Source organism: Podarcis gaigeae (assembly GCF_964106915.1).
Source record: "Podarcis gaigeae genome assembly, chromosome: 9".
NCBI lineage: Eukaryota > Metazoa > Chordata > Lepidosauria > Squamata > Lacertidae > Podarcis > Podarcis gaigeae.
Genome location: NC_139685.1, coordinates 10,783,787 through 10,794,164, shown reverse-complemented (window position 1 = coordinate 10,794,164; position 10,378 = coordinate 10,783,787).

Below are 10,378 nucleotides of genomic sequence, written 5' to 3'. Positions count from 1 at the left end.
TACCTTATTTATGTACCCCTATGATGTTATAGTTTATAAGTATTGTGTAATGTTTTATTTCTGACTATCGGTCAAATAAAGGAAATTGTTGTTGCAAAAATCTGACTTTTGCCAATTCACTCAAAAATGGTGCCGAACGGTTGCAAATGATCCCCAGAAAGGTTTGACAGTCAAAACCGATGGTTTTTTATCATAGGACCAGAAATCAGCCCTCAACAAGTTAACCGGCAGAAATAGAAATAGAAGGCTTCTGTTTCGACTTCCAAAACTTTCAGGGGAGCATTTGCAAGGGTTTGGCAGCATTTTTGAGTGAATTGGCAAAAGTCAGATTTTTGCTGAAATTGTGACCCCAGGGCTTAGGGATTTTTTCAAAAAATCTTTTTCCACCGGTTAAGTTGTTGAGGGCTGATTTCTTCTCCTGTGATAAAAAGGCTTCTGTTTCGACTTCCAAAACTTTCAGGGGAGCATTTGCAAGGGTTTGGCAGCATTTTTGAGTGAATTGGCAAAAGTCAGATTTTTGCTGAAATTGTGACCCTGGGGCTTAGGGATTTTTTCAAAAAATCTTTTTCCAACGGTTAAGTTGTTGAGGGCTGATTTCTGGTTCTATGATAAAAAACCTTCTGTTTTGACTGTCAAACCTTTCCGGGGATCATTTGCAACCGTTCGGCACCATTTTTGCGTGTATTGGCAAAAGTCAGATTTTTGCTGAAATTGTGACCCCGGGGCTTAGGAATTTTTTCAAAAAAATCTTTTTCTGCCGCTTAAGTTGTTGAGGGCTGATTTCTGGTCCTATGATAAAAAAACCTTCTGTTTCGACTGCCAAAACTTTCAGGGGAGCATTTGCAAGGGTTTGGCAGCATTTTTGAGTGAATTGGCAAAAGTCAGATTTTTTCTGAAATTGTGACCCCGGGGCTTAGGGATTTTTTCAAAAAATCTTTTTCCAACGGTTAAGTTGTTGAGGGCTGATTTCTGGTCCTATGATAAAAAACCTTCTGTTTCGACTGCCAAAATTTTCAGGGGAGCATTTGCAACCGTCTAGGGCTGATTTCTTGTCCTGTGATAAAAAGCCTTCTGTTTTGACTGCCAAAACTTAAAGGGGAGCATTTGCAAGGGTTTGGCAGCATTTTTGAGTGAATTGGCAAAAGTCAGATTTTTTCTGAAATTGTGCAATTTGTGCATGTTTTGTCAACTTAAGTTGCCATTCTTCAGTTTTCAATTTTTTGGGCTATCAAAACGCAGGCCACAGTAATAGCATACATAAATAACACCTGGGAATTTCCATCTGAATTATCCCCAACACAAAGGACTTTCCACCTGTTATCATCCTCTGTCTTAGCAGATTCGGAATGAAATGTCTCAGCAACAGTTGTTTTAAATTTCTTTCTTTTAACCCCCAAGTGTTTAGAAAAAAATCTGCCAAAACCTTCAGTCGTTTGAAAACCAGGAAGTTAAATGGAAAATCAGCATCAGGCAGTATATTTCATGCGTTTAATGAGTATATTTTGCAAAATTACATAGAGCCTTTTTTTAAACTTCTTAAAAGAACCAAAAATTAATAACACCAAACCCCAAACCTCCCTCCCATCCGTATAACAGCCAGGAATACACTTTTTGAGTTGAGAGGAGAATCTATCCGAACTGAAGCACTTTGAAGCTTCTTTGATCTCAACAAGAATAAACCCTTGTTTAAAGCTCTCATTTAAAAACAAGGGGACCTGAAAAGTTCTTCACTTAAGATTATGTGCTTTCAGTGGTTTATCTTTTTGCGTCATCTTTGAATGATGTTACTGTAATGTGAAAATGAGGGGAAATGGATGTGTAGCCCAGCCACTGCTGTTGCCTTATGTTCACATTATAACCACCTAGTACAGCGAACAATGTTCTTTGGCTTTTATTCAGTTTTATACTTTGTCCACTTGATGGTGTTGCGGAGTTATTTACTGTCAGGCTGGTTAATTGCAAGAGGAAATGGGAATATATAAATGCTAGATAAAGTGTCCTGTGTTTTGTACATTCCATCCCAGCTTAGAATAAAGGCACATAGAATATTAACAGCAAATATTACGGAAATGTTGGGGGAGGGGGAAATTGGTGAAAGATGTTTCCTCCTTTAAAATCATTTATGTGTTTCTCCAACTAATTTGTATTCTTCAGAGGTTCAAGCAATGCCTTTTACCAGGTCCATTTTACATGAGAATACCCTGAACACTTACCACAATTTTTGCACTACTGGTTGCTTTCAATTTTAAACAATAATAAATAAATTATCAGGAGCACCTGCATTTCTGATCACTAGTTCTGCAGGCTGAATGACGTGTTCTAAATAAATGAACGACCCACGTCCTAGGTCTTCATACAAAGGGACAAGTTCTGTTGGCTTTAAGAAGTTAATGCCTGAAAGTAATTCTAAAAAGAAAGAGGAAATAAGCAGAACTTGCAAGCAAGAAGTTATCCAAAATCCTCTGCACGTGCTTGACTATTCCCCAATTGAAATTGCAGCCGTGATTTCTGGTGGGGTTTTTTTTGGAAATAAGCAAAATGTATTGACCTACATTTTAAAAATAATTGTATTCTGTTACGTTTACAAAAGTCGGTGGCACAAAAGTGGCAAACATTAAGCTGAACACATTAATCATTATCAGATGCAACTTTCATGGGAAATTATTGTGTTCCTGTTTGTGTGCATATATGCACATGTAGGGAAAATGTAACGTGCTGTGGCTCTCACAAATGCCATAGATTTTAAATATTGGATTATCCACATGCTTCTCTTTCCAACTCTGCACAATATGCATCTACAATAACAGGAGTTTAGCAATCTATTTCCAGAAATGATACACTGGGTTTTTACAAGGCATGGTGTAACATTGTATAAAATTTTACTAACATTAAAAATGTTGGGTGTCATGCAGTTACTGTGAGCTCCTTTAGCTCCCCCTATTTATTTTTTGAGTTCCTACTAAATACTTATGAGACTTTTCTTTAAAATCTAGATAAAAATGTCCACTCTTGGTATTCAAATGTATGCAAGAAGTTTTTTTTTTTGGGGGGGGAGAGAATAAACCTCACAAAAATCTTGCTTGGATCTGGAGCATCTCCCTAGCTTTGATCTATAATGTAGCAATGTGTCAGGCACCCCAAAGTAGTTTTATGTGCTGTAAATAGGAAAAGCTGAGTAGCTTCATGGTTCATTGATTTAAAGGTTCTACAGGAGCTGTGAGATCAAAGAGAAGCTTAATGGTTTTATGCTACTCTTCATATCTGTCAGTCCACTTATATGAGGAGGCTGAGCTTGGGCAATTAGTTAACAGCGATTCTTTCACCAAATCAGTTGTTCTTGCTCAGATTTTATTTGTGCATCCATTAAATACAGGCATAGGACATACGTACTTCTCCCTGTAATACTATTGCATCTGTTCCATGTGGCAGATTTTATTATACTGTTAGCAAAATGGTCATCATTAAAATTGATGTGTGTGTGTGTGTAGCTGGACTTGTCTCTTGCAAGAATATTTCAGCCACTGAAATGCAACACTTTATTTGAACAGCTGTTTACCACCCGACTATGGTGAATACAGTGGTACCTCAGGTTAAATACTTAATTCATTCTGGAGGTCCGTTCTTAACCTGAAGCACCACTTTAGCTAATGGGGCCTCTCGCTGCCGCCACGCCACCGGAGCACGATTTCTGTTCTCATCCTGAAGCAAAGTTCTTAACCTGAAGCACTATTTCTGGGTTAGCGGAGTCTGTAACCTGAAGCGTATGTAACCTGAAGCGTATGTAACCCGAGGTACCACTGTATTAGATAGAATTATTTGCCATATATAATGTATGTAGAAATGGAACTGGAATAAAGGTATACCTTTAGATCATGAATCATTTTGGTTTTATATGGTTATAGCATGGAATGAAAATAAAATTGTTTTCTATCTTCTGTTACATGTTCCAAGGTTATACAGTGATACCTCGGGTTAAGAACTTAATTTGTTCTGAGGTCCGTTCTTAACCTGAAACTGTTCTTAACCTGAGGTACTACTTTAGCTAATGGGGCCTCCTGCTGCCGCCGCACGATTTCTGTTCTCATCCTGAAGCAAAGTTCTTAACCCGAGGTACTATTTCTGGGTTAGCGGAGTCTGTAACCTGAAGCGTATGTAACCCGAGGTACCACTGTATTGCTGTTTGGAGCCTATTAAAGAAATATATGTAAAATTTATGAAATCAACAATTCAAAGTTTCAAAAAAGAAGAAGTCATATTGTTTATTTAAAAGTGTAAGTTATTTCCTTTATGTTTCAAAAATATTTCTATATTAAGGATTAGGTAATTTGCAAATCTAAGTTAATTGACTAACACATTTTTTTAAAAAACACTAGGTTCTTAATCAACAAAAAATGGTTGGCAGTTTAATGTGGTTGGCATTGCATTAATGTGGCTCTGATGGAAGCAGTGGAAGTAGTGGAAACTTTAGTAAATGCAGTATGTACTAGTTCAAGAAAAGGTAACATTCTATTCATGTACCATTCCCTCCCCGCCCCCCTCATTATATATAAGGGTCTGATGACTTCTGTTTCAGTGTATCTGAAGAAGTGTGCATGCACATGAAAGCTTATACCTAAAACTACTCCGTTGGTCTCTAAGGTGCTACATTATAATTTTTAAATTCTTTTGGAAGGATTCCTTTAAAGACTTTCTTAGATCATATAACTTTTTTGAAGACTTGATTCTTTTCGGGGAGTTTTTAGGTTTTTAAGAAGAGTCTTTTTAACTATCTTTTTAAAGAACTGTTTTAATTTATTTTGACTTCTATTCATGTTAACCAAACAGCCAAGGCCTTTGATTAGCAGCCAATATGTTTAGTTATTGCTACTTCAAGGGTTTTTTAAAGCAATTGGAAAAACAACCCCTTGCATAAATGCTTCTATAAGAGATAGGAGTGGCTCATGTGAATATGTTCCAGTAGACTTCTCTTGATAAGATAGGCAGGTTCAAGCACTGTTACATCCTTAAGAATGAATATACGATGGAGTGCGGGAGATAGGAAGCATGCTGGCATGGGATCTTTTAAGAGCCCTTTATAAAAATCAAGCTCTACTGCAACTGCCAGAGAAAGGTCAAGTGTGAATTCTTACATTCAGCTCTGCTTCTTTGGTTCAAATGCCTTTACTGAATGGAATCAAAGAGATCCAAACATGTTTGTATCTTCATTTCTCCACCCCTCACCCCCCGCTTCCAAGTTACCTGATATTCCAGTCTACCCCCTCTCACGTCTTCCAACAAGCTTTGGTATTGTGCTTCGTTGCTCCAAAGATTGTTCACTCTTTTGTGAGAAAAAAGCTCTATGCTTGCTGTAAAGGTAAAGGGACCCCTGACCATTATGTCCAGTCGTGGCCGACTCTGGGGTTGCGATGCTCATCTCGCTTTATTGGCCAAGGGAGCCAGCGTACAGCTTCCGGGTCATGTGGCCAACATGACTAAGGAGCTTCTGGCGAACCAGAGCAGTGCAGGGAAACGCCGTTTACCTTCACACAGGAGTGGTACCTATTTATCTACTTGCACTTTGATGTGCTTTCAAACTGCTAGGTTGGCAGGAGCTGGGACAGAGCAATGGGAGCTCACCCCATTGCGGGGATTCGAACCGCCAACCTTCACGTGGGCTGGGCAACTGATGTGGTTACATCTCATGTCAGTGTCTCCTCAGAAGTAACCCAAATCACCCACTTCCTATAGGTCAGGTGTGGGGAAACTTTGGCCCTGCAGATGCTGCTGAACTACAATTTCTATCATCCCTGGCCATTGGTCATGCTTGCTGGGGCTGATGGGAGTTGTAGTTCAATGTATTTTGTTGTTGTTGTTTAGTTGTGTCCGACTCTTCGTGACCGCATGGACCAGAGCATGCCAGGCACTCCTGTCTTCCACTGCCTCCCGCAGTTTGGTCAAACTCATGCTGGTAGCTTCGAGAACACTGTCCAACCATCTCGTCCTCTGTCGTCCCCTTCTCCTTGTGCCCTCCATCTTTCCTAACATCAGGGTCTTTTCCAGGGACTCTTCTCTTCTCATGAGGTGGGCCAAGTATCAGAGCCTCAGCTTCAGGATCTGTCCTTCCAGTGAGCACCCAGGGCTGATTTCCTTCAGAATGGAGAGGTTTGATCTTCTTGCAGTCCATGGGACTCTCAAGAGTCTCCTCCAGCACCATAATTCAAGTGAGTTCAATGCATATGACAGGCCAAAGATTTCCCACACTTGCTACAGATGTTACCAGAGAAGCATGGGGTTTAGCCATCCATGCTGCTGTGGTGACTGATGAATGGGACTTCTGAGAAGCCAAGAACCTGGTTAGATTACAAATGGATGGAATCTAACCATTCTAATGTGAGCTGTTTTCAGTAAGTATTCTAGCACAACAGCTAAGAAACTAATATGCAAACAAGGAAGTCTCCAATTTCAGTGTTGTCACTGCTTGCATGAACTAGAGGCAGCTCCCACCACCAATCAGCTGATTGTCAGGGGGAGTGTGCTTTCAAAGAGCATTCCTCCATTAAAGGTAAAGGTAAAGGGACCCCTGACCATTACGTCCAGTTGTGACTGACTCTGGGGTTGCGGCTCTCATCTCGCTTTATTGGCCGAGGGAGCCAGCGTACAGCTTCCGGGTCATGTGGCCAGCATGACTAAGCCACTTCTGGCAAACCAGAGCAGCGCACGGAAACACCGTTTACCTTTCCACCAGAGTGGTACCTATTTATCTACTTGCACTTTGCCGTGCTTTCGAACTGATAGGTTGGCAGGAATTCCTCCATTAGCACAAAGCAAGTTACATTGAAATCACTTGCTAAAAGGGGGGGAGCTTCATTTTAGCAAGTGGTTTCAACACAAACTCCCTTTGCAATAGTGGAGTGGTCCATTAGCATGAAGCAGTTGTTGCTGAAAAGATGACGACCCCTACCCTCTGGTTCACGAAGTAGCAGTAAAGATTGCTTAGATGAAATACCGTATTTTTTGCTCTATAAGACTCACTTTTTCCCTCCTAAAAAGTAAGGGGAAATTTGTGTGCGTCTTATGGAGTGAATGCAGGCTGTGCAGCTATCCCAGAAGCCAGAACAGCAAGAGGGATTGCTGCTTTCACTGCGCAGCAATCCCTCTTGCTGTTCTGGCTTCTGAGATTCAGAATATTTTTTTTCTTGTTCTCCTCCTCCACAAACTAGGTGCGTCTTGTGGCCTGGTGCATCTTATAGAGCGAAAAATACGGTATGTGAGCTGCTTTGAGAATTCAAGCATGCAATTACTTATTTAAAACATTGGCACAATAGCACATAGCATTAATGTGCTATTATGCCAATGTTTTAAATAAGTAATTAAATGGGCCAAATCACAAATATCAGTATAATTTTACATAACAGCTACAAGAGGATGAATGCAAATAATCTAATTAATAACTACCATCAAAATTTGGAAACTATGTTCCCTGAAACCTCAAATGTTTCAGTTGCGAACAGTTCTCTTGACACTCGTGGTATCTTTCCCAATCTGCAGTATACATTCTAGCTGAGCTATTATTGATTTGTCCCAAAGCATTATGGAGAAATTTGACTCTTTCTTTAGAAGTTTTCTCTTTTGAAGATTTTCTTCTTTTTTTTTGCAATGATATGTTAAATCTGATAGGACTGTGGTTACTGTTCCTAATCAGTTCAACAATACTTACACAAGTTTATGGGCATCATTTAGGATTAAGACCACGGTCATCTCCCTCTGATGGCTCCTAGGAAAGGTGGTGTTGAACCAATCATTAAGGATATCTAGAAATTCTACCTCTTTGTTGTCAGCGGAACGCACATTTACCCAGTCTGTGTGAGGGCAAGAAGTCACCCATTACTATGCCATTTCACCCTCTCCTTGATTTCATTTCCACCTTAAGATCGCTTGGGGGTGGTACTGCATCCCCAGTACTAAATTGTTCTTTGAGGTCTGGTATTGACACTCACAGCGATCCTACACAAGAGTCTGTCCCTTTTGGAATTTATCGATTGTTCTCTTTGATGTACAGAGTGACAATACTTACAGTACACCCTTTCCTGTAGGCAACCATATCCAGTGCTGGATTTACGTATAAGCTAAACAAGCTATAGCTTAGGGCCCCACTCTCTTGGGGGGGCCCAAAAAAAATTAAAGGGAAAAAAACTGGATGTAGATTTCCAAAATATAAGATAATAAACAAATAAAATAAAACCTACTTACAGCAACAGTGTTTTGTGTTGTGTAGGCTCCTATGATGTAAGTAATGCTAACCTGCTCCCTAAAATAACACTGGTTTGCTCATTTCTATATATGGGGTGACTACATTCTGCATGGACTGGTAGCATGGCAACATGTGCAAATGGCTTTAGATACCTATTAGGTCCTTATATGGCATATATTCAACACAAAAAATAGCGGCAATTTGTTGTTGACAAAGGACAGCTGGACATATAAAGGGCCCCATTACCTTCAGTAGCTTAGGGCCTCATCAAACCTAAATCCGGCCCTGACCATATCCCATTGTTTGTCTCCATTCTACCAGGGTTCCATTCTGACCACTACATCTATGTTTCCTTGTCATTAACCCCAAGCATTCCAGCTCACTCATCTTGGCACTGAGGACTACCATAGCTCAGTGTTTCCCAACCTTGGGTCTCCACCTATTTCTGGACTCCAACTCCCATCATCCCTAGCTAGCAAGATCAGTGGTCAGGGGTGATGGGAATTGTAGTTCAAAAACAGTTGAAGACCCAATGTTGGGAAACACTGCCATAGCTTATCAACCCCCATATACAGTCTCTCTCTCCTCAAATGTCTCCAACACACGTTGGAGAGCTGAAATGGTCCACCTGAGACAGGCTTAGCAACTGAGCAGGAATTAGCCCCCAGAACAACTTTTAGTAGCTTTCCTGATGAAAACCACCTGCCTCCCTTGTACTGTATTTACCCTGTGTTGCAAGTATGGCACCTGTGTGTTTTGCCCAGTAACTTGGTGGGGAGCTGCCGTAAAGGGTTAAATCTGCTTTGTTTGCATTCATGAATTGTTCTTCAGTTGGTATTTCTTAATAAGACTTTGTTCCTATGACACCATGATATGATTTCATGATCCCCCATTTCAGCTATAGTTTCTTGCTAAGGAGAGAGGGGTGTTTTTATACTCTTAACTGGTGTAAACATCAACAGACTTCATGTGGCGGTTGTTGAGGATGAGCTCCCCCAATACCAGAGAGGTAGGAAAGTAGGACACAGCAGCCTGAGAGTCAAATGCATGGGAAGCAGGGTGGGGTAGGGACTAGAAAAATAACTGTTTGCACTTTGAGCGGGTGTGATCCAAAAAAATGAAAAGATGAGACAATAAGGGCTGAAAGGAGGATGAAAACTGGGACAATGAATGGAGATGAAAGATGCACAGGTGAGAAAGCAACATGTATAGAGGTAAAGGGACCCCTGACCGTTAAGTTCAGTCATGGATAACTCTGGGGTTGTGGCGCTCATCTCACTTTACTGGCCGAGGGAGCCAGGGTTTGTCCGCAGACAGTTTTTCCGGGTCATGTGGCCAGCATGACAAAGCTGCTTCTAGCGAACCAAAGCAGCACATGGAAACGCCATTTACCTTCCCGCCAGAGTGGTACCTATTTATCTACTTGCACTTGGACGTGCTTTCAAACTGCTAAGTTGGCAGGAGCAGGGACTGAGCAATGGGAGCTCACCCTGTCGTGGGGATTTGAACCGCTGACCTTCTGATCGGCAAGCCCAAGAGGCTGAGTGGTTTAGACCACAGCGCCACCCGCGTCCCGAACATGTGTATAGAACTAGTCAAATATGGAATTACAATGTGTGGTGTATGCAGTTGTTTCTCAGGAGAAATGTAGATTAATATTTAGAAAAGTACAGTGGTACCTCGGGTTACAGACGCTTCAGATTACAGACGCTTCAGGTTACAGACTCTGCTAATCCAGAAATTGTACCTTGGGTTAAGAACTTTGCTTCAGGATGAGAACAGAAATTGTGCTCTGGTGGCGCGGCGGCAGCGGGAAGCCCCATTAGCTAAAGTGGTGCTTCAGGTTAAGAACAGTTTCATGTTAAGAATGGACCTCCGGAACGAATTAAGTTCTTAACACAAGGTACCGCTGTATGTATGATCCCGAGAATCAACTATTTGACTGTGGAGATAACACTGTAAAATAGTTCTGAAGCTACAAGACAGGTGTGGAGGTTCCTCCTTTAGCCTGACAGCAATATATTCCCTGGGTTATTTTTTTTTGATTGGGACAGCTTTTTAATCTGACTCTTGTTATGCTACTGGAGTTTAATTATAGGCCGCTGAGCAAGTTAAACTTCTAAGAAGAATAAAGGCAAAAGCTAGCAC